Source organism: Hyla sarda, unplaced genomic scaffold, assembly GCF_029499605.1.
Source record: "Hyla sarda isolate aHylSar1 unplaced genomic scaffold, aHylSar1.hap1 scaffold_1329, whole genome shotgun sequence".
Taxonomy (NCBI): Eukaryota; Metazoa; Chordata; class Amphibia; order Anura; family Hylidae; genus Hyla; species Hyla sarda.
In genome coordinates, this window is record NW_026607954.1 from 15794 (window position 1) to 38692 (window position 22899).

The window sequence follows — 22899 nt, forward strand, 5'->3', positions numbered from 1 at the left end:
TTTCTGGGCGTATTATTCTTCTTTTTCTTCTTTTTTTTCGTCTAATGCATACCCCATCAGTGCAGCAATGCTTATTCAATACCGCCAGCAGATGGAGACACTGGGGGATAATTTTCTAAGGATTTATACTGATTTTTCCTGTCTGAATTTGTCGCACAGAAAGTTGCAGGCCAAATATGTGTGACATTTCTGCGACTTTAGCTTCTAGAGCATTTTTACAACATTATACATAGGTGCTGAATACATAAAAAGCGACTGTTCAGCGACAGACAAGTCGCATCGGCTGAAAGTAGGCCAGAATGTCAGTCCATGTTGGAGCAGGTTTAGATACAGTCTAAAGTATAGATCTCAAAGTCTGTGCACAGAATTTAGCAAGGGCCTCGCACCTTCTGATGCATCAGGTAGGTGCACAATAGCATAGCCTAACCCTCTGTACTTTGGTCTATATTGATGCGGGACATAGACAGCCAGCTGATGACCAATCCATTAGTGCAATGGATGGCTGGAAGCATTTGTCTTTGCCTTTGCAATACCACAGAAGCAATGCATGGTCAATGTACAGCAATGACACACCTGTGTGAACAGCCAGGAGACCCCCCCCCCCCCCCCCCCCATGTTATGTTACATAGTTACATAGTTAGTACGGTCGAAAAAAGACATATGTCCATCAAGTTCAACCAGGGAATTAAGGGGTAGGGGTGTGGCGCGATATTGGGGAAGGGATGAGATTTTATATTTCTTCATAAGCATTAATCTTATTTTGTCAATTAGGAACATTCAGCACCCACCCGCTATCAAGACAGCTGCCTATCATGTCATGCCCTACCTGCACAGGTGTGCTGGCTACTCAAATGATCCAATTAAGGAGGCCATTTAGTCAGCAGCAGCAGAAGTCCTGTGCCTGGACGCTCCAACAGCGGCCAGACACAAGCAGAAGCAGCAGAAGCAGCAGCAGCAGCACCACCTTTTGTTTTTTGGCTGCAGCAGCAAGGCCCACAGGGCTGGCTAGCTGGCTAGCCAGCAAGCAGGTAGCAATGAAAGTAGGAATCTTTCTTTTTAACCCTGTAAGGGGGTGGTGCACTGTACCCGAAGATACTGCCATATCGGGTCAATGCATAGGGCGACGGAAGCAAGCTTCGAAATCGGCCCCCGTTCTCAAAAATCCATTTAATATATGGTCCCCAGATAGGGGACGTATCAGATATTAAACTGATAAGAACAGATACTACACTTGATCTTAGCCAAAAGGCCGAGAAGCGATAACCGTGAAAGGGGCGGGCCCAACAAGGTCCCCTTCATGGGCACTATCACTGCTTGCTGTCAGGGAGGCTGCCAGACAATTTTCCATGCACACTCTGGGCTGGGGGGCAGTCAACCACCAGTACACACAGCAGAACCTAAACCCATACCATTATTGCTAAGCAGCAAGACAGGGGCCCATTGCACTCCCACGGGGCCTTTTTAAATGCAATCCATAACCCGGATTTGCCAGGAACCCTTCTTACTCCTCCTACTTGCATGTGACACTGGGCTTAGGATCTGCATAGGAAACACACACACAAGCACACACCTACCTTTGTTGCCTGCAGATGCCTCCTTGGCTGTCCCCAAACGGTATCAAACCAACACCCACGGGAAGCTGTAAGCATAGAGGACATGCCTGCACCCCATTGGACTTACCTGTGTGGGTTAAATCCGGGTTATTTGACAACCTATGGCGGTGATGGTTCTGCTCAGGCAGAGCAGTGCTGATGCTCCTCATAAAGCTGTCGCTGCTGTGAAGGTTCTAGGTGACATCACAAATCCCTATGGTTACATACACAACAAAGCTGGGTTGTTGTTGTTTACACTCTGCAAGGCCTGTGGAAGTGAGTGACATCATAGCACTGTAGTTCTGAGGGTTCTAGATGGATGCAACAATCTCCTGTTGCTTCTATGAAGGCCATAATAGACGACATCACCAAACAGCTCCATAGTCACATACACAGCAAAGGAGAGATGTTGTTTACACCTAGTGATGTCAGTGGTATTGAGTGACATCACAGCACAGTGCTAAGGCTCCTGGGCCTGGACACAGCAGCGGCTGCAATATCTCAACGGAGAATACGTTTATATATATGTGTGTGTGTGCGCGTATATATATATATATATATATATATATATATATATATATATATTTCTCCGCCAAAATCACTTTTAAACCCATTTCCACCTTTTTTTCCCTTCTCTTCCTCTTACTTTTTTTTCACGTTTTTTTACGTTTTTCTCCTTTTCGCCTCTTTTCTGGGCGTATTATTCTTCTTTTTCTTCTTTTTTTTCGTCTAATGCATACCCCATCAGTGCAGCAATGCTTATTCAATACCGCCAGCAGATGGAGACACTGGGGGATAATTTTCTAAGGATTTATACTGATTTTTCCTGTCTGAATTTGTCGCACAGAAAGTTGCAGGCCAAATATGTGTGACATTTCTGCGACTTTAGCTTCTAGAGCATTTTTACAACATTATACATAGGTGCTGAATACATAAAAAGCGACTGTTCAGCGACAGACAAGTCGCATCGGCTGAAAGTAGGCCAGAATGTCAGTCCATGTTGGAGCAGGTTTAGATACAGTCTAAAGTATAGATCTCAAAGTCTGTGCACAGAATTTAGCAAGGGCCTCGCACCTTCTGATGCATCAGGTAGGTGCACAATAGCATAGCCTAACCCTCTGTACTTTGGTCTATATTGATGCGGGACATAGACAGCCAGCTGATGACCAATCCATTAGTGCAATGGATGGCTGGAAGCATTTGTCTTTGCCTTTGCAATACCACAGAAGCAATGCATGGTCAATGTACAGCAATGACACACCTGTGTGAACAGCCAGGAGACCCCCCCCCCCCCCCCCATGTTATGTTACATAGTTACATAGTTAGTACGGTCGAAAAAAGACATATGTCCATCAAGTTCAACCAGGGAATTAAGGGGTAGGGGTGTGGCGCGATATTGGGGAAGGGATGAGATTTTATATTTCTTCATAAGCATTAATCTTATTTTGTCAATTAGGAACATTCAGCACCCACCCGCTATCAAGGCAGCTGCCTATCATGTCATGCCCTACCTGCACAGGTGTGCTGGCTACTCAAATGATCCAATTAAGGAGGCCATTTAGTCAGCAGCAGCAGAAGTCCTGTGCCTGGACGCTCCAACAGCGGCCAGACACAAGCAGAAGCAGCAGAAGCAGCAGCAGCAGCACCACCTTTTGTTTTTTGGCTGCAGCAGCAAGGCCCACAGGGCTGGCTAGCTGGCTAGCCAGCAAGCAGGTAGCAATGAAAGTAGGAATCTTTCTTTTTAACCCTGTAAGGGGGTGGTGCACTGTACCCGAAGATACTGCCATATCGGGTCAATGCATAGGGCGACGGAAGCAAGCTTCGAAATCGGCCCCCGTTCTCAAAAATCCATTTAATATATGGTCCCCAGATAGGGGACGTATCAGATATTAAACTGATAAGAACAGATACTACACTTGATCTTAGCCAAAAGGCCGAGAAGCGATAACCGTGAAAGGGGCGGGCCCAACAAGGTCCCCTTCATGGGCACTATCACTGCTTGCTGTCAGGGAGGCTGCCAGACAATTTTCCATGCACACTCTGGGCTGGGGGGCAGTCAACCACCAGTACACACAGCAGAACCTAAACCCATACCATTATTGCTAAGCAGCAAGACAGGGGCCCATTGCACTCCCACGGGGCCTTTTTAAATGCAATCCATAACCCGGATTTGCCAGGAACCCTTCTTACTCCTCCTACTTGCATGTGACACTGGGCTTAGGATCTGCATAGGAAACACACACACAAGCACACACCTACCTTTGTTGCCTGCAGATGCCTCCTTGGCTGTCCCCAAACGGTATCAAACCAACACCCACGGGAAGCTGTAAGCATAGAGGACATGCCTGCACCCCATTGGACTTACCTGTGTGGGTTAAATCCGGGTTATTTGACAACCTATGGCGGTGATGGTTCTGCTCAGGCAGAGCAGTGCTGATGCTCCTCATAAAGCTGTCGCTGCTGTGAAGGTTCTAGGTGACATCACAAATCCCTATGGTTACATACACAACAAAGCTGGGTTGTTGTTGTTTACACTCTGCAAGGCCTGTGGAAGTGAGTGACATCATAGCACTGTAGTTCTGAGGGTTCTAGATGGATGCAACAATCTCCTGTTGCTTCTATGAAGGCCATAATAGACGACATCACCAAACAGCTCCATAGTCACATACACAGCAAAGGAGAGATGTTGTTTACACCTAGTGATGTCAGTGGTATTGAGTGACATCACAGCACAGTGCTAAGGCTCCTGGGCCTGGACACAGCAGCGGCTGCAATATCTCAACGGAGAATACGTTTATATATATGTGTGTGTGTGCGCGTATATATATATATATATATATATATATATATATATATATATTTCTCCGCCAAAATCACTTTTAAACCCATTTCCACCTTTTTTTCCCTTCTCTTCCTCTTACTTTTTTTTCACGTTTTTTTACGTTTTTCTCCTTTTCGCCTCTTTTCTGGGCGTATTATTCTTCTTTTTCTTCTTTTTTTTCGTCTAATGCATACCCCATCAGTGCAGCAATGCTTATTCAATACCGCCAGCAGATGGAGACACTGGGGGATAATTTTCTAAGGATTTATACTGATTTTTCCTGTCTGAATTTGTCGCACAGAAAGTTGCAGGCCAAATATGTGTGACATTTCTGCGACTTTAGCTTCTAGAGCATTTTTACAACATTATACATAGGTGCTGAATACATAAAAAGCGACTGTTCAGCGACAGACAAGTCGCATCGGCTGAAAGTAGGCCAGAATGTCAGTCCATGTTGGAGCAGGTTTAGATACAGTCTAAAGTATAGATCTCAAAGTCTGTGCACAGAATTTAGCAAGGGCCTCGCACCTTCTGATGCATCAGGTAGGTGCACAATAGCATAGCCTAACCCTCTGTACTTTGGTCTATATTGATGCGGGACATAGACAGCCAGCTGATGACCAATCCATTAGTGCAATGGATGGCTGGAAGCATTTGTCTTTGCCTTTGCAATACCACAGAAGCAATGCATGGTCAATGTACAGCAATGACACACCTGTGTGAACAGCCAGGAGACCCCCCCCCCCCCCCCCCCATGTTATGTTACATAGTTACATAGTTAGTACGGTCGAAAAAAGACATATGTCCATCAAGTTCAACCAGGGAATTAAGGGGTAGGGGTGTGGCGCGATATTGGGGAAGGGATGAGATTTTATATTTCTTCATAAGCATTAATCTTATTTTGTCAATTAGGAACATTCAGCACCCACCCGCTATCAAGGCAGCTGCCTATCATGTCATGCCCTACCTGCACAGGTGTGCTGGCTACTCAAATGATCCAATTAAGGAGGCCATTTAGTCAGCAGCAGCAGAAGTCCTGTGCCTGGACGCTCCAACAGCGGCCAGACACAAGCAGAAGCAGCAGAAGCAGCAGCAGCAGCACCACCTTTTGTTTTTTGGCTGCAGCAGCAAGGCCCACAGGGCTGGCTAGCTGGCTAGCCAGCAAGCAGGTAGCAATGAAAGTAGGAATCTTTCTTTTTAACCCTGTAAGGGGGTGGTGCACTGTACCCGAAGATACTGCCATATCGGGTCAATGCATAGGGCGACGGAAGCAAGCTTCGAAATCGGCCCCCGTTCTCAAAAATCCATTTAATATATGGTCCCCAGATAGGGGACGTATCAGATATTAAACTGATAAGAACAGATACTACACTTGATCTTAGCCAAAAGGCCGAGAAGCGATAACCGTGAAAGGGGCGGGCCCAACAAGGTCCCCTTCATGGGCACTATCACTGCTTGCTGTCAGGGAGGCTGCCAGACAATTTTCCATGCACACTCTGGGCTGGGGGGCAGTCAACCACCAGTACACACAGCAGAACCTAAACCCATACCATTATTGCTAAGCAGCAAGACAGGGGCCCATTGCACTCCCACGGGGCCTTTTTAAATGCAATCCATAACCCGGATTTGCCAGGAACCCTTCTTACTCCTCCTACTTGCATGTGACACTGGGCTTAGGATCTGCATAGGAAACACACACACAAGCACACACCTACCTTTGTTGCCTGCAGATGCCTCCTTGGCTGTCCCCAAACGGTATCAAACCAACACCCACGGGAAGCTGTAAGCATAGAGGACATGCCTGCACCCCATTGGACTTACCTGTGTGGGTTAAATCCGGGTTATTTGACAACCTATGGCGGTGATGGTTCTGCTCAGGCAGAGCAGTGCTGATGCTCCTCATAAAGCTGTCGCTGCTGTGAAGGTTCTAGGTGACATCACAAATCCCTATGGTTACATACACAACAAAGCTGGGTTGTTGTTGTTTACACTCTGCAAGGCCTGTGGAAGTGAGTGACATCATAGCACTGTAGTTCTGAGGGTTCTAGATGGATGCAACAATCTCCTGTTGCTTCTATGAAGGCCATAATAGACGACATCACCAAACAGCTCCATAGTCACATACACAGCAAAGGAGAGATGTTGTTTACACCTAGTGATGTCAGTGGTATTGAGTGACATCACAGCACAGTGCTAAGGCTCCTGGGCCTGGACACAGCAGCGGCTGCAATATCTCAACGGAGAATACGTTTATATATATGTGTGTGTGTGCGCGTATATATATATATATATATATATATATATATATATATATATTTCTCCGCCGAAATCACTTTTAACCCCTTCCCGCTATTGGACGTATGCATACGTCCAGGCGAATTACACGTTCGCGCAAATGGACGTATGCATACGTCCAAGCGATCTCCTGCTCTGCCGCGGGCAGCGCAGGAGATCGCGGGTGGGACTCAGCTGTCAATCACAGCCGGAGTCCCACCGCAGCTGCCGGGGCCGCGATCGCGCCGGTCCCGGCAGCATTAACCCCATAGATGCCGTGATCAGTCTGATCACGGCATCTATGGTGTTTGCAGGGGGAGCGCTCTCCCCCTGCCCATCAATCGCGGCGCCGCGATAAAATAAGGGGGATCGGGGGTGTCCAAGACACCCTCGATCCCCCTTGAAGAGATAGGAGTGAGGTGGCAGGGTTGCCACCCCTCCTATCCCTGCTATTGATCGGCGGAGCGGCCGACCAATAGCAGACTGGGGGCGGGGGGGTTAAAGTTCGGTTCCCCGCGCTATGCCCGCCCATCGGTGTCCGGGCACAGCGGGGGGAACCGTGTAGTAGCGGCGGCGGCGGCGGTCACTTACCCGGCGGCGGCTGTGATCACGGCGGCGGTGGAGGTAAGTATGACGCCGCGTGTGCAGAGTCTGTTGCCTAGCAACATCTGCAGGGCGACAGTTTAGAGAGTGGTCTCTAAACTGTCGCCCTCCAGATGTTGCAAAACTACAACTCCCACCATGCCTTGACAGCTGTTTGCTGTGTTGGCATGCTGGGAGTTGTAGTTTTGCAAGATTTAGAGGGGTTCAGGCTAGAGATCACTGACAGTGGTCTCTAAACTGTAGCCCTCCAGATATTACAAAACTACAACTCCCAGCATGCTCAGACAGCAGTTTGCTGTCTTAGCATGCTGAGATTTGTAGTTTTGCAACATCTGGAGGGCCACAGTTTAGAGACCACTGTCAGTGATCTCCAGCCTGAACCCCTCTAAATCTTGCAAAACTACAACTCCCAGCATTCAGGAACAGCAAATGGCTGTCTCGGCATGCTGGGAGTTGTACTTGCGTGCATCCAGCTGTTGCATAACTACATCTCCCAGCATTCTCTTTGGCAATCAGTACATGCTGAGAGTTGTAGTTCTGCAACAGCTGGAGGCACACTGGTTGGGAAATACCGAGTTAGGTAATAGGTTCTATTACCCAACTCAGTATTTTCCAGTGTGCCTCCAGCTGTTGCAAAACTACAACTCCCAGCATGCACGTTCTGTCAGTGCATGCTGGGAGTTGTAGTTTTGCCCCCCCCCCCCTCCCATGTGAATGTACAGGTTACATTCACACTGGCGGCGGATTACAGTGAATTCCCTGCTTCAGGTTTGAGCTGCAGCAGCCGCAGCTCAAACTCCTAGCGGGAGACTCAGTGTAATCCGCCGTCAGTGTGAATGTAACCTAAAAACACTACACTACACTAACATAAAATAAAGAGTAAAACACTACATATACACACGTACACTGCCCCCCCCCCCACCACCACCCCTTCCCCCCCAATAAAAATGAAAAACGTATCCTACAGCAGTGTTTCCAAAACGGAACCTCCAGCTGTTGCAAAACAAAAACTCCCAGCATTTCCGGACAGCCATTGACTGTCCAAGCATGCTGGGAGTTTAGCAACAGCTGGAGGCACCCTGTTTGGGAATCACTGACTTAGAATACCCCTATGTCCACCCCTATGCAAATCCCTAATTTGGGCCTCAAATGCACATGGCGCTCTCACTTTGGAGCCCTGGCGTATTTCAAGGCAACAGTTTAGGGCCACATATGGGGTATCGCCGTACTCGGGAGAAATTGCCTAACAAATTTTGGGGGGCTTTTTCTCCTTTTACCCCTTATGAAAAGGTAAAGTTGGGGTCTACACCAGCATGTTAGTGTAAAAAAAAAAACATTTTTGTACACTAACATACTGGTGTTGCCCCATACTTTAAAATTTCACAAGCGGTAAAAGAAAAAAAGCCCCCAAAGTTTGTAACGCATTTTCTCCTGAGGACGGAGATACCCCATATGTGGGCGCAAAGTGTTCTGGGGACGCACAACAAGGCTCAGAAGGGAGAGTGCACCATGTAAATTTGAGGTCTAAATTGGTGATTTGCACAGGGGTGGCTGATTTTACAGTGGTTCTGACATAAGTGCAAAACAATAAATACCCACATGTGACCCCATTTTGGAAACTACACCCCTCACGGAATGTAACAAGGGGTACAGTGAGCATTTACACCCCACAGGTGTCTGACAGATCTTTGAAACAGGGGTCTGTGAAAATGAAAAATAAAATTTTTAATTTACACAGCCCACTGTTCCAAAGATACGTCAAATGCCAGTGGGGTGTAAATTCTCCCTGCACCCCTTATTACCTTCCGTGAGGGGTGTAGTTTTAAAAATGGGGTCACATGTGGGGGGTCCACTGTTCTGGCACCACGGGGGGCTTTGGAAATGCACATGGCCAAATTCTCTCTCCAAAAGCTCAATGATGCTCCTTCTCTTCTGAGCATTGTAGTTCGCCCCCAGTGCACTTCACGTCCACTTATTGGGTATTTCCATACTCAGAAGAGATGGGGTTACAAATTTTGGGGGGTATTTTCTGCTATTATCCCTTGTAAAAATGTAAAATTTGGGGGAAAACAAGCATTTTAGTGTAAAAAAAAAATATTTTTTTTTACATATGCAAAAGTCGTGAAACACCTGTGGGGTATTAAGGTTCACTTTACCCCTTGTTACGTTCCCCAAGGGGTCTAGTTTCCAAAATGGTATGCCATGTGTTTTTTTTTTCTGTCCTGGCACCATAGGTGCTTCCTAAATGCGGCATGCCCCCAGAGCAAAATTTGCTTCCAAAAAGCCAAATGTGACTCCTTCTCTTCTGAGACCTGTAGTGCGCCAGCAGAGCACTTTTCATCCCCATATTGGGTGTCTTCTGAATCGGGAGAAATTGGGCTTCAAATGTTGGGGGGTATTTTCTGCTATTACCTTTTTTAAAAATGTTAAATTTTTGCTAAACCAAGCATTTTTGGTAAAAAAAAAATTATTTTTTTTACATATGCAAAAGTCGTGAAACACCTGTGGGGTATTAAGGTTCACTTTATCCCTTGTTACGTTCCTCAAGGAGTCTAGTTTCCAAAATGGTATGCCATGTCGTTTTTTTTTGCTGTCCTGGCACCATAGGGGCTTCCTAAATGCGACATGCCCCCCGAGCAAAATTTGCTCTCAAAAAGCCAAATATGACTCCTTCTCTTCTGAGCATTGTAGTTCGCCCGTAATGCACTTCAGGTCAACTTATGGGGTACCTCCATACTCAGAAGAGATGGGGTTACAAATTTTGGGGGGTATTTTCTGCTATTAACCCTTGCAAAAATGTGAAATTTGGGGGGAAACACACATTTTAGTGAAATTTTTTTTTTTTTTTTTTACATATGCAAAAGTCATGAAACACCTGTGGGGTATTAAGGCTCACTTAATTCCTTTTTACGTTCCTCAAGGGGTCTAGTTTCCAAAATGGTATGCCATGTTTTTTTTATTTGCTGTTTTGGCACCATAGGGGCTTCCTAAATGCAACATGCCCCCAAAAAAACCATTTCAGAAAAACGTACTCTCCAAAATCCCCTTGTCGCTCCTTCGCTTCTGAGCCCTCTACTGCGCCCGCCGAACAATTTACATAGACATATGAGGTATGTGCTTACTCGAGAGAAATTGGGCTACAAATTCAAGTATAAATTTTATCCTTTTACCCCTTGTAAAAATTCAAAAATTGGGGTCTACAAGAACATGCAAGTGTAAAAAATGAAGATTTTGAATTTTCTCCTTCACTTTGCTGCTTTTACCGTGAAACACCTAAAGGGTTAAAACACTTACTGAATGTCATTTTGAATACTTTGGGGGGTGCAGTTTTTGTAATGGGGTCATTTATGGGGTATTTCTAATATGAAGACCCTTCAAATCCACTTCAAACCTGAACTGGTCCATGAAAAATAGCGAGTTTGAAAATTTTGTGAAAAATTGTAAAATTGCTGCTGAACTTTGAAGCCCTCTGGTGTCTTCCAAAAGTAAAAACATGTCAATTTTATGATTAAAATATAAAGTAGACATATTGTATATGTGAATCCAAAAAAAATAATATTTGGAATATCAATTTTCCTTACAAACAGATAGCTTCAAAGTTAGAAAAATGCAAAATTTTCAATTTTTTCATCAAATTTTGGGATTTTTCACCAAGAAAGGATGCAAGTTACCACAAAAATTTACCACTATGTTAAAGTAGAATATGTCACGAAAAAACAATCTCGGAATCAGATTGATAAGTAAAAGCATTCCAGAGTTATTAATGTTTAAAGTGACAGTGGTCAGATGTGCAAAAAAGGGCTGCGTCCTAGAGGTGAAAATGGGCTGTGTCCTTAAGGGGTTAAACCCATTTCCACCTTTTTTTCCCTTCTCTTCCTCTTACTTTTTTTTCACGTTTTTTTTACGTTTTTCTCCTTTTCGCCTCTTTTCTGGGCGTATTATTCTTCTTTTTCTTCTTTTTTTTCGTCTAATGCATACCCCATCAGTGCAGCAATGCTTATTCAATACCGCCAGCAGATGGAGACACTGGGGGATAATTTTCTAAGGATTTATACTGATTTTTCCTGTCTGAATTTGTCGCACAGAAAGTTGCAGGCCAAATATGTGTGACATTTCTGCGACTTTAGCTTCTAGAGCATTTTTACAACATTATACATAGGTGCTGAATACATAAAAAGCGACTGTTCAGCGACAGACAAGTCGCATCGGCTGAAAGTAGGCCAGAATGTCAGTCCATGTTGGAGCAGGTTTAGATACAGTCTAAAGTATAGATCTCAAAGTCTGTGCACAGAATTTAGCAAGGGCCTCGCACCTTCTGATGCATCAGGTAGGTGCACAATAGCATAGCCTAACCCTCTGTACTTTGGTCTATAATGATGCGGGACATAGACAGCCAGCTGATGACCAATCCATTAGTGCAATGGATGGCTGGAAGCATTTGTCTTTGCCTTTGCAATACCACAGAAGCAATGCATGGTCAATGTACAGCAATGACACACCTGTGTGAACAGCCAGGAGACCCCCCCCCCCCCCATGTTATGTTACATAGTTACATAGTTAGTACGGTCGAAAAAAGACATATGTCCATCAAGTTCAACCAGGGAATTAAGGGGTAGGGGTGTGGCGCGATATTGGGGAAGGGATGAGATTTTATATTTCTTCATAAGCATTAATCTTATTTTGTCAATTAGGAACATTCAGCACCCACCCGCTATCAAGGCAGCTGCCTATCATGTCATGCCCTACCTGCACAGGTGTGCTGGCTACTCAAATGATCCAATTAAGGAGGCCATTTAGTCAGCAGCAGCAGAAGTCCTGTGCCTGGACGCTCCAACAGCGGCCAGACACAAGCAGAAGCAGCAGAAGCAGCAGCAGCAGCACCACCTTTTGTTTTTTGGCTGCAGCAGCAAGGCCCACAGGGCTGGCTAGCTGGCTAGCCAGCAAGCAGGTAGCAATGAAAGTAGGAATCTTTCTTTTTAACCCTGTAAGGGGGTGGTGCACTGTACCCGAAGATACTGCCATATCGGGTCAATGCATAGGGCGACGGAAGCAAGCTTCGAAATCGGCCCCCGTTCTCAAAAATCCATTTAATATATGGTCCCCAGATAGGGGACGTATCAGATATTAAACTGATAAGAACAGATACTACACTTGATCTTAGCCAAAAGGCCGAGAAGCGATAACCGTGAAAGGGGCGGGCCCAACAAGGTCCCCTTCATGGGCACTATCACTGCTTGCTGTCAGGGAGGCTGCCAGACAATTTTCCATGCACACTCTGGGCTGGGGGGCAGTCAACCACCAGTACACACAGCAGAACCTAAACCCATACCATTATTGCTAAGCAGCAAGACAGGGGCCCATTGCACTCCCACGGGGCCTTTTTAAATGCAATCCATAACCCGGATTTGCCAGGAACCCTTCTTACTCCTCCTACTTGCATGTGACACTGGGCTTAGGATCTGCATAGGAAACACACACACAAGCACACACCTACCTTTGTTGCCTGCAGATGCCTCCTTGGCTGTCCCCAAACGGTATCAAACCAACACCCACGGGAAGCTGTAAGCATAGAGGACATGCCTGCACCCCATTGGACTTACCTGTGTGGGTTAAATCCGGGTTATTTGACAACCTATGGCGGTGATGGTTCTGCTCAGGCAGAGCAGTGCTGATGCTCCTCATAAAGCTGTCGCTGCTGTGAAGGTTCTAGGTGACATCACAAATCCCTATGGTTACATACACAACAAAGCTGGGTTGTTGTTGTTTACACTCTGCAAGGCCTGTGGAAGTGAGTGACATCATAGCACTGTAGTTCTGAGGGTTCTAGATGGATGCAACAATCTCCTGTTGCTTCTATGAAGGCCATAATAGACGACATCACCAAACAGCTCCATAGTCACATACACAGCAAAGGAGAGATGTTGTTTACACCTAGTGATGTCAGTGGTATTGAGTGACATCACAGCACAGTGCTAAGGCTCCTGGGCCTGGACACAGCAGCGGCTGCAATATCTCAACGGAGAATACGTTTATATATATGTGTGTGTGTGCGCGTATATATATATATATATATATATATATATATATATATATATATATTTCTCCGCCGAAATCACTTTTAAACCCATTTCCACCTTTTTTTCCCTTCTCTTCCTCTTACTTTTTTTTCACGTTTTTTTTACGTTTTTCTCCTTTTCGCCTCTTTTCTGGGCGTATTATTCTTCTTTTTCTTCTTTTTTTTCGTCTAATGCATACCCCATCAGTGCAGCAATGCTTATTCAATACCGCCAGCAGATGGAGACACTGGGGGATAATTTTCTAAGGATTTATACTGATTTTTCCTGTCTGAATTTGTCGCACAGAAAGTTGCAGGCCAAATATGTGTGACATTTCTGCGACTTTAGCTTCTAGAGCATTTTTACAACATTATACATAGGTGCTGAATACATAAAAAGCGACTGTTCAGCGACAGACAAGTCGCATCGGCTGAAAGTAGGCCAGAATGTCAGTCCATGTTGGAGCAGGTTTAGATACAGTCTAAAGTATAGATCTCAAAGTCTGTGCACAGAATTTAGCAAGGGCCTCGCACCTTCTGATGCATCAGGTAGGTGCACAATAGCATAGCCTAACCCTCTGTACTTTGGTCTATATTGATGCGGGACATAGACAGCCAGCTGATGACCAATCCATTAGTGCAATGGATGGCTGGAAGCATTTGTCTTTGCCTTTGCAATACCACAGAAGCAATGCATGGTCAATGTACAGCAATGACACACCTGTGTGAACAGCCAGGAGACCCCCCCCCCCCCCCCATGTTATGTTACATAGTTACATAGTTAGTACGGTCGAAAAAAGACATATGTCCATCAAGTTCAACCAGGGAATTAAGGGGTAGGGGTGTGGCGCGATATTGGGGAAGGGATGAGATTTTATATTTCTTCATAAGCATTAATCTTATTTTGTCAATTAGGAACATTCAGCACCCACCCGCTATCAAGGCAGCTGCCTATCATGTCATGCCCTACCTGCACAGGTGTGCTGGCTACTCAAATGATCCAATTAAGGAGGCCATTTAGTCAGCAGCAGCAGAAGTCCTGTGCCTGGACGCTCCAACAGCGGCCAGACACAAGCAGAAGCAGCAGAAGCAGCAGCAGCAGCACCACCTTTTGTTTTTTGGCTGCAGCAGCAAGGCCCACAGGGCTGGCTAGCTGGCTAGCCAGCAAGCAGGTAGCAATGAAAGTAGGAATCTTTCTTTTTAACCCTGTAAGGGGGTGGTGCACTGTACCCGAAGATACTGCCATATCGGGTCAATGCATAGGGCGACGGAAGCAAGCTTCGAAATCGGCCCCCGTTCTCAAAAATCCATTTAATATATGGTCCCCAGATAGGGGACGTATCAGATATTAAACTGATAAGAACAGATACTACACTTGATCTTAGCCAAAAGGCCGAGAAGCGATAACCGTGAAAGGGGCGGGCCCAACAAGGTCCCCTTCATGGGCACTATCACTGCTTGCTGTCAGGGAGGCTGCCAGACAATTTTCCATGCACACTCTGGGCTGGGGGGCAGTCAACCACCAGTACACACAGCAGAACCTAAACCCATACCATTATTGCTAAGCAGCAAGACAGGGGCCCATTGCACTCCCACGGGGCCTTTTTAAATGCAATCCATAACCCGGATTTGCCAGGAACCCTTCTTACTCCTCCTACTTGCATGTGACACTGGGCTTAGGATCTGCATAGGAAACACACACACAAGCACACACCTACCTTTGTTGCCTGCAGATGCCTCCTTGGCTGTCCCCAAACGGTATCAAACCAACACCCACGGGAAGCTGTAAGCATAGAGGACATGCCTGCACCCCATTGGACTTACCTGTGTGGGTTAAATCCGGGTTATTTGACAACCTATGGCGGTGATGGTTCTGCTCAGGCAGAGCAGTGCTGATGCTCCTCATAAAGCTGTCGCTGCTGTGAAGGTTCTAGGTGACATCACAAATCCCTATGGTTACATACACAACAAAGCTGGGTTGTTGTTGTTTACACTCTGCAAGGCCTGTGGAAGTGAGTGACATCATAGCACTGTAGTTCTGAGGGTTCTAGATGGATGCAACAATCTCCTGTTGCTTCTATGAAGGCCATAATAGACGACATCACCAAACAGCTCCATAGTCACATACACAGCAAAGGAGAGATGTTGTTTACACCTAGTGATGTCAGTGGTATTGAGTGACATCACAGCACAGTGCTAAGGCTCCTGGGCCTGGACACAGCAGCGGCTGCAATATCTCAACGGAGAATACGTTTATATATATGTGTGTGTGTGCGCGTATATATATATATATATATATATATATATATATATATATATATATATATATATATTTCTCCGCCGAAATCACTTTTAAACCCATTTCCACCTTTTTTTCCCTTCTCTTCCTCTTACTTTTTTTTCACGTTTTTTTACGTTTTTCTCCTTTTCGTCTCTTTTCTGGGCGTATTATTCTTCTTTTTCTTCTTTTTTTTCGTCTAATGCATACCCCATCAGTGCAGCAATGCTTATTCAATACCGCCAGCAGATGGAGACACTGGGGGATAATTTTCTAAGGATTTATACTGATTTTTCCTGTCTGAATTTGTCGCACAGAAAGTTGCAGGCCAAATATGTGTGACATTTCTGCGACTTTAGCTTCTAGAGCATTTTTACAACATTATACATAGGTGCTGAATACATAAAAAGCGACTGTTCAGCGACAGACAAGTCGCATCGGCTGAAAGTAGGCCAGAATGTCAGTCCATGTTGGAGCAGGTTTAGATACAGTCTAAAGTATAGATCTCAAAGTCTGTGCACAGAATTTAGCAAGGGCCTCGCACCTTCTGATGCATCAGGTAGGTGCACAATAGCATAGCCTAACCCTCTGTACTTTGGTCTATATTGATGCGGGACATAGACAGCCAGCTGATGACCAATCCATTAGTGCAATGGATGGCTGGAAGCATTTGTCTTTGCCTTTGCAATACCACAGAAGCAATGCATGGTCAATGTACAGCAATGACACACCTGTGTGAACAGCCAGGAGACCCCCCCCCCCCCCCATGTTATGTTACATAGTTACATAGTTAGTACGGTCGAAAAAAGACATATGTCCATCAAGTTCAACCAGGGAATTAAGGGGTAGGGGTGTGGCGCGATATTGGGGAAGGGATGAGATTTTATATTTCTTCATAAGCATTAATCTTATTTTGTCAATTAGGAACATTCAGCACCCACCCGCTATCAAGGCAGCTGCCTATCATGTCATGCCCTACCTGCACAGGTGTGCTGGCTACTCAAATGATCCAATTAAGGAGGCCATTTAGTCAGCAGCAGCAGAAGTCCTGTGCCTGGACGCTCCAACAGCGGCCAGACACAAGCAGAAGCAGCAGAAGCAGCAGCAGCAGCACCACCTTTTGTTTTTTGGCTGCAGCAGCAAGGCCCACAGGGCTGGCTAGCTGGCTAGCCAGCAAGCAGGTAGCAATGAAAGTAGGAATCTTTCTTTTTAACCCTGTAAGGGGGTGGTGCACTGTACCCGAAGATACTGCCATATCGGGTCAATGCATAGGGCGACGGAAGCAAGCTTCGAAATCGGCCCCCGTTCTCAAAAATCCATTTAATATATGGTCCCCAGATAGGGGACGTATCAGATATTAAACTGATAAGAACAGATACTACACTTGATCTTAGCCAAAAGGCCGAGAAGCGATAACCGTGAAAGGGGCGGGCCCAACAAGGTCCCCTTCATGGGCACTATCACTGCTTGCTGTCAGGGAGGCTGCCAGACAATTTTCCATGCACACTCTGGGCTGGGGGGCAGTCAACCACCAGTACACACAGCAGAACCTAAACCCATACCATTATTGCTAAGCAGCAAGACAGGGGCCCATTGCACTCCCACGGGGCCTTTTTAAATGCAATCCATAACCCGGATTTGCCAGGAACCCTTCTTACTCCTCCTACTTGCATGTGACACTGGGCTTAGGATCTGCATAGGAAACACACACACAAGCACACACCTACCTTTGTTGCCTGCAGATGCCTCCTTGGCTGTCCCCAAACGGTATCAAACCAACACCCACGGGAAGCTGTAAGCATAGAGGACATGCCTGCACCCCATTGGACTTACCTGTGTGGGTTAAATCCGGGTTATTTGACAACCTATGGCGGTGATGGTTCTGCTCAGGCAGAGCAGTGCTGATGCTCCTCATAAAGCTGTCGCTGCTGTGAAGGTTCTAGGTGACATCACAAATCCCTATGGTTACATACACAACAAAGCTGGGTTGTTGTTGTTTACACTCTGCAAGGCCTGTGGAAGTGAGTGACATCATAGCACTGTAGTTCTGAGGGTTCTAGATGGATGCAACAATCTCCTGTTGCTTCTATGAAGGCCATAATAGACGACATCACCAAACAGCTCCATAGTCACATACACAGCAAAGGAGAGATGTTGTTTACACCTAGTGATGTCAGTGGTATTGAGTGACATCACAGCACAGTGCTAAGGCTCCTGGGCCTGGACACAGCAGCGGCTGCAATATCTCAACGGAGAATACGTTTATATATATGTGTGTGTGTGCGCATATATATATATATATATATATATATATATATATATATATATATTTCTCCGCCGAAATCACTTTTAAACCCATTTCCACCTTTTTTTCCCTTCTCTTCCTCTTACTTTTTTTTCACGTTTTTTTACGTTTTTCTCCTTTTCGTCTCTTTTCTGGGCGTATTATTCTTCTTTTTCTTCTTTTTTTTCGTCTAATGCATACCCCATCAGTGCAGCAATGCTTATTCAATACCGCCAGCAGATGGAGACACTGGGGGATAATTTTCTAAGGATTTATACTGATTTTTCCTGTCTGAATTTGTCGCACAGAAAGTTGCAGGCCAAATATGTGTGACATTTCTGCGACTTTAGCTTCTAGAGCATTTTTACAACATTATACATAGGTGCTGAATACATAAAAAGCGACTGTTCAGCGACAGACAAGTCGCATCGGCTGAAAGTAGGCCAGAATGTCAGTCCATGTTGGAGCAGGTTTAGATACAGTCTAAAGTATAGATCTCAAAGTCTGTGCACAGAATTTAGCAAGGGCCTCGCACCTTCTGATGCATCAGGTAGGTGCACAATAGCATAGCCTAACCCTCTGTACTTTGGTCTATATTGATGCGGGACATAGACAGCCAGCTGATGACCAATCCATTAGTGCAATGGATGGCTGGAAGCATTTGTCTTTGCCTTTGCAATACCACAGAAGCAATGCATGGTCAATGTACAGCAATGACACACCTGTGTGAACAGCCAGGAGACCCCCCCCCCCCCCCCATGTTATGTTACATAGTTACATAGTTAGTACGGTCGAAAAAAGACATATGTCCATCAAGTTCAACCAGGGAATTAAGGGGTAGGGGTGTGGCGCGATATTGGGGAAGGGATGAGATTTTATATTTCTTCATAAGCATTAATCTTATTTTGTCAATTAGGAACATTCAGCACCCACCCGCTATCAAGGCAGCTGCCTATCATGTCATGCCCTACCTGCACAGGTGTGCTGGCTACTCAAATGATCCAATTAAGGAGGCCATTTAGTCAGCAGCAGCAGAAGTCCTGTGCCTGGACGCTCCAACAGCGGCCAGACACAAGCAGAAGCAGCAGAAGCAGCACCACCTTTTGTTTTTTGGCTGCAGCAGCAAGGCCCACAGGGCTGGCTAGCTGGCTAGCCAGCAAGCAGGTAGCAATGAAAGTAGGAATCTTTCTTTTTAACCCTGTAAGGGGGTGGTGCGCTGTACCCGAAGATACTGCCATATTGGGTCAATGCATAGGGCGACGGAAGCAAGCTTCGAAATCGGCCCCCGTTCTCAAAAATCCATTTAATATATGGTCCCCAGATAGGGGACGTATCAGATATTAAACTGATAAGAACAGATACTACACTTGATCTTAGCCAAAAGGCCGAGAAGCGATAACCGTGAAAGGGGCGGGCCCAACAAGGTCCCCTTCATGGGCACTATCACTGCTTGCTGTCAGGGAGGCTGCCAGACAATTTTCCATGCACACTCTGGGCTGGGGGGCAGTCAACCACCAGTACACACAGCAGAACCTAAACCCATACCATTATTGCTAAGCAGCAAGACAGGGGCCCATTGCACTCCCACGGGGCCTTTTTAAATGCAATCCATAACCCGGATTTGCCAGGAACCCTTCTTACTCCTCCTACTTGCATGTGACACTGGGCTTAGGATCTGCATAGGAAACACACACACAAGCACACACCTACCTTTGTTGCCTGCAGATGCCTCCTTGGCTGTCCCCAAACGGTATCAAACCAACACCCACGGGAAGCTGTAAGCATAGAGGACATGCCTGCACCCCATTGGACTTACCTGTGTGGGTTAAATCCGGGTTATTTGACAACCTATGGCGGTGATGGTTCTGCTCAGGCAGAGCAGTGCTGATGCTCCTCATAAAGCTGTCGCTGCTGTGAAGGTTCTAGGTGACATCACAAATCCCTATGGTTACATACACAACAAAGCTGGGTTGTTGTTGTTTACACTCTGCAAGGCCTGTGGAAGTGAGTGACATCATAGCACTGTAGTTCTGAGGGTTCTAGATGGATGCAACAATCTCCTGTTGCTTCTATGAAGGCCATAATAGACGACATCACCAAACAGCTCCATAGTCACATACACAGCAAAGGAGAGATGTTGTTTACACCTAGTGATGTCAGTGGTATTGAGTGACATCACAGCACAGTGCTAAGGCTCCTGGGCCTGGACACAGCAGCGGCTGCAATATCTCAACGGAGAATACGTTTATATATATGTGTGTGTGTGCGCGTATATATATATATATATATATATATATATATATATATATATATATATTTCTCCGCCGAAATCACTTTTAAACCCATTTCCACCTTTTTTTCCCTTCTCTTCCTCTTACTTTTTTTTCACGTTTTTTTACGTTTTTCTCCTTTTCGCCTCTTTTCTGGGCGTATTATTCTTCTTTTTCTTCTTTTTTTTCGTCTAATGCATACCCCATCAGTGCAGCAATGCTTATTCAATACCGCCAGCAGATGGAGACACTGGGGGATAATTTTCTAAGGATTTATACTGATTTTTCCTGTCTGAATTTGTCGCACAGAAAGTTGCAGGCCAAATATGTGTGACATTTCTGCGACTTTAGCTTCTAGAGCATTTTTACAACATTATACATAGGTGCTGAATACATAAAAAGCGACTGTTCAGCGACAGACAAGTCGCATCGGCTGAAAGTAGGCCAGAATGTCAGTCCATGTTGGAGCAGGTTTAGATACAGTCTAAAGTATAGATCTCAAAGTCTGTGCACAGAATTTAGCAAGGGCCTCGCACCTTCTGATGCATCAGGTAGGTGCACAATAGCATAGCCTAACCCTCTGTACTTTGGTCTATATTGATGCGGGACATAGACAGCCAGCTGATGACCAATCCATTAGTGCAATGGATGGCTGGAAGCATTTGTCTTTGCCTTTGCAATACCACAGAAGCAATGCATGGTCAATGTACAGCAATGACACACCTGTGTGAACAGCCAGGAGACCCCCCCCCCCCCCCCATGTTATGTTACATAGTTACATAGTTAGTACGGTCGAAAAAAGACATATGTCCATCAAGTTCAACCAGGGAATTAAGGGGTAGGGGTGTGGCGCGATATTGGGGAAGGGATGAGATTTTATATTTCTTCATAAGCATTAATCTTATTTTGTCAATTAGGAACATTCAGCACCCACCCGCTATCAAGGCAGCTGCCTATCATGTCATGCCCTACCTGCACAGGTGTGCTGGCTACTCAAATGATCCAATTAAGGAGGCCATTTAGTCAGCAGCAGCAGAAGTCCTGTGCCTGGACGCTCCAACAGCGGCCAGACACAAGCAGAAGCAGCAGAAGCAGCAGCAGCACCACCTTTTGTTTTTTGGCTGCAGCAGCAAGGCCCACAGGGCTGGCTAGCTGGCTAGCCAGCAAGCAGGTAGCAATGAAAGTAGGAATCTTTCTTTTTAACCCTGTAAGGGGGTGGTGCACTGTACCCGAAGATACTGCCATATCGGGTCAATGCATAGGGCGACGGAAGCAAGCTTCGAAATCGGCCCCCGTTCTCAAAAATCCATTTAATATATGGTCCCCAGATAGGGGACGTATCAGATATTAAACTGATAAGAACAGATACTACACTTGATCTTAGCCAAAAGGCCGAGAAGCGATAACCGTGAAAGGGGCGGGCCCAACAAGGTCCCCTTCATGGGCACTATCACTGCTTGCTGTCAGGGAGGCTGCCAGACAATTTTCCATGCACACTCTGGGCTGGGGGGCAGTCAACCACCAGTACACACAGCAGAACCTAAACCCATACCATTATTGCTAAGCAGCAAGACAGGGGCCCATTGCACTCCCACGGGGCCTTTTTAAATGCAATCCATAACCCGGATTTGCCAGGAACCCTTCTTACTCCTCCTACTTGCATGTGACACTGGGCTTAGGATCTGCATAGGAAACACACACACAAGCACACACCTACCTTTGTTGCCTGCAGATGCCTCCTTGGCTGTCCCCAAACGGTATCAAACCAACACCCACGGGAAGCTGTAAGCATAGAGGACATGCCTGCACCCCATTGGACTTACCTGTGTGGGTTAAATCCGGGTTATTTGACAACCTATGGCGGTGATGGTTCTGCTCAGGCAGAGCAGTGCTGATGCTCCTCATAAAGCTGTCGCTGCTGTGAAGGTTCTAGGTGACATCACAAATCCCTATGGTTACATACACAACAAAGCTGGGTTGTTGTTGTTTACACTCTGCAAGGCCTGTGGAAGTGAGTGACATCATAGCACTGTAGTTCTGAGGGTTCTAGATGGATGCAACAATCTCCTGTTGCTTCTATGAAGGCCATAATAGACGACATCACCAAACAGCTCCATAGTCACATACACAGCAAAGGAGAGATGTTGTTTACACCTAGTGATGTCAGTGGTATTGAGTGACATCACAGCACAGTGCTAAGGCTCCTGGGCCTGGACACAGCAGCGGCTGCAATATCTCAACGGAGAATACGTTTATATATATGTGTGTGTGTGCGCGTATATATATATATATATATATATATATATATATATATATATATATTTCTCCGCCGAAATCACTTTTAAACCCATTTCCACCTTTTTTTCCCTTCTCTTCCTCTTACTTTTTTTTCACGTTTTTTTACGTTTTTCTCCTTTTCGCCTCTTTTCTGGGCGTATTATTCTTCTTTTTCTTCTTTTTTTTCGTCTAATGCATACCCCATCAGTGCAGCAATGCTTATTCAATACCGCCAGCAGATGGAGACACTGGGGGATAATTTTCTAAGGATTTATACTGATTTTTCCTGTCTGAATTTGTCGCACAGAAAGTTGCAGGCCAAATATGTGTGACATTTCTGCGACTTTAGCTTCTAGAGCATTTTTACAACATTATACATAGGTACTGAATACATAAAAAGCGACTGTTCAGCGACAGACAAGTCGCATCGGCTGAAAGTAGGCCA

The 22899-nt window shown here is 45.7% G+C and overlaps 8 non-coding genes across 8 annotated transcripts; all 8 read right to left on the reverse strand.

Annotated features, from left to right (window-relative positions):
- Window positions 1-1070: 1070 nt before the first annotated feature.
- LOC130305683 (U2 spliceosomal RNA) lies at window positions 1071-1261 on the reverse strand. The gene has a single exon (XR_008855131.1). It is a non-coding gene; the product is annotated as a U2 spliceosomal RNA (small nuclear RNA).
- Window positions 1262-3347: 2086 nt separating this feature from the next.
- On the reverse strand, window positions 3348-3538 carry LOC130305684 (U2 spliceosomal RNA). The gene has a single exon (XR_008855132.1). It is a non-coding gene; the product is annotated as a U2 spliceosomal RNA (small nuclear RNA).
- A 2086-nt stretch (window positions 3539-5624) lies between these two features.
- On the reverse strand, window positions 5625-5815 carry LOC130305685 (U2 spliceosomal RNA). The gene has a single exon (XR_008855133.1). It is a non-coding gene; the product is annotated as a U2 spliceosomal RNA (small nuclear RNA).
- Window positions 5816-12280: 6465 nt separating this feature from the next.
- On the reverse strand, window positions 12281-12471 carry LOC130305686 (U2 spliceosomal RNA). The gene has a single exon (XR_008855134.1). It is a non-coding gene; the product is annotated as a U2 spliceosomal RNA (small nuclear RNA).
- A 2088-nt stretch (window positions 12472-14559) lies between these two features.
- LOC130305688 (U2 spliceosomal RNA) lies at window positions 14560-14750 on the reverse strand. Its single transcript, XR_008855135.1, has one exon. It is a non-coding gene; the product is annotated as a U2 spliceosomal RNA (small nuclear RNA).
- Window positions 14751-16846: 2096 nt separating this feature from the next.
- LOC130305689 (U2 spliceosomal RNA) lies at window positions 16847-17037 on the reverse strand. Its single transcript, XR_008855136.1, has one exon. It is a non-coding gene; the product is annotated as a U2 spliceosomal RNA (small nuclear RNA).
- A 2076-nt stretch (window positions 17038-19113) lies between these two features.
- LOC130305722 (U2 spliceosomal RNA) lies at window positions 19114-19304 on the reverse strand. The gene has a single exon (XR_008855169.1). It is a non-coding gene; the product is annotated as a U2 spliceosomal RNA (small nuclear RNA).
- Window positions 19305-21390: 2086 nt separating this feature from the next.
- Window positions 21391-21581, reverse strand: LOC130305690 (U2 spliceosomal RNA). The gene has a single exon (XR_008855137.1). It is a non-coding gene; the product is annotated as a U2 spliceosomal RNA (small nuclear RNA).
- Window positions 21582-22899: the final 1318 nt, after the last annotated feature.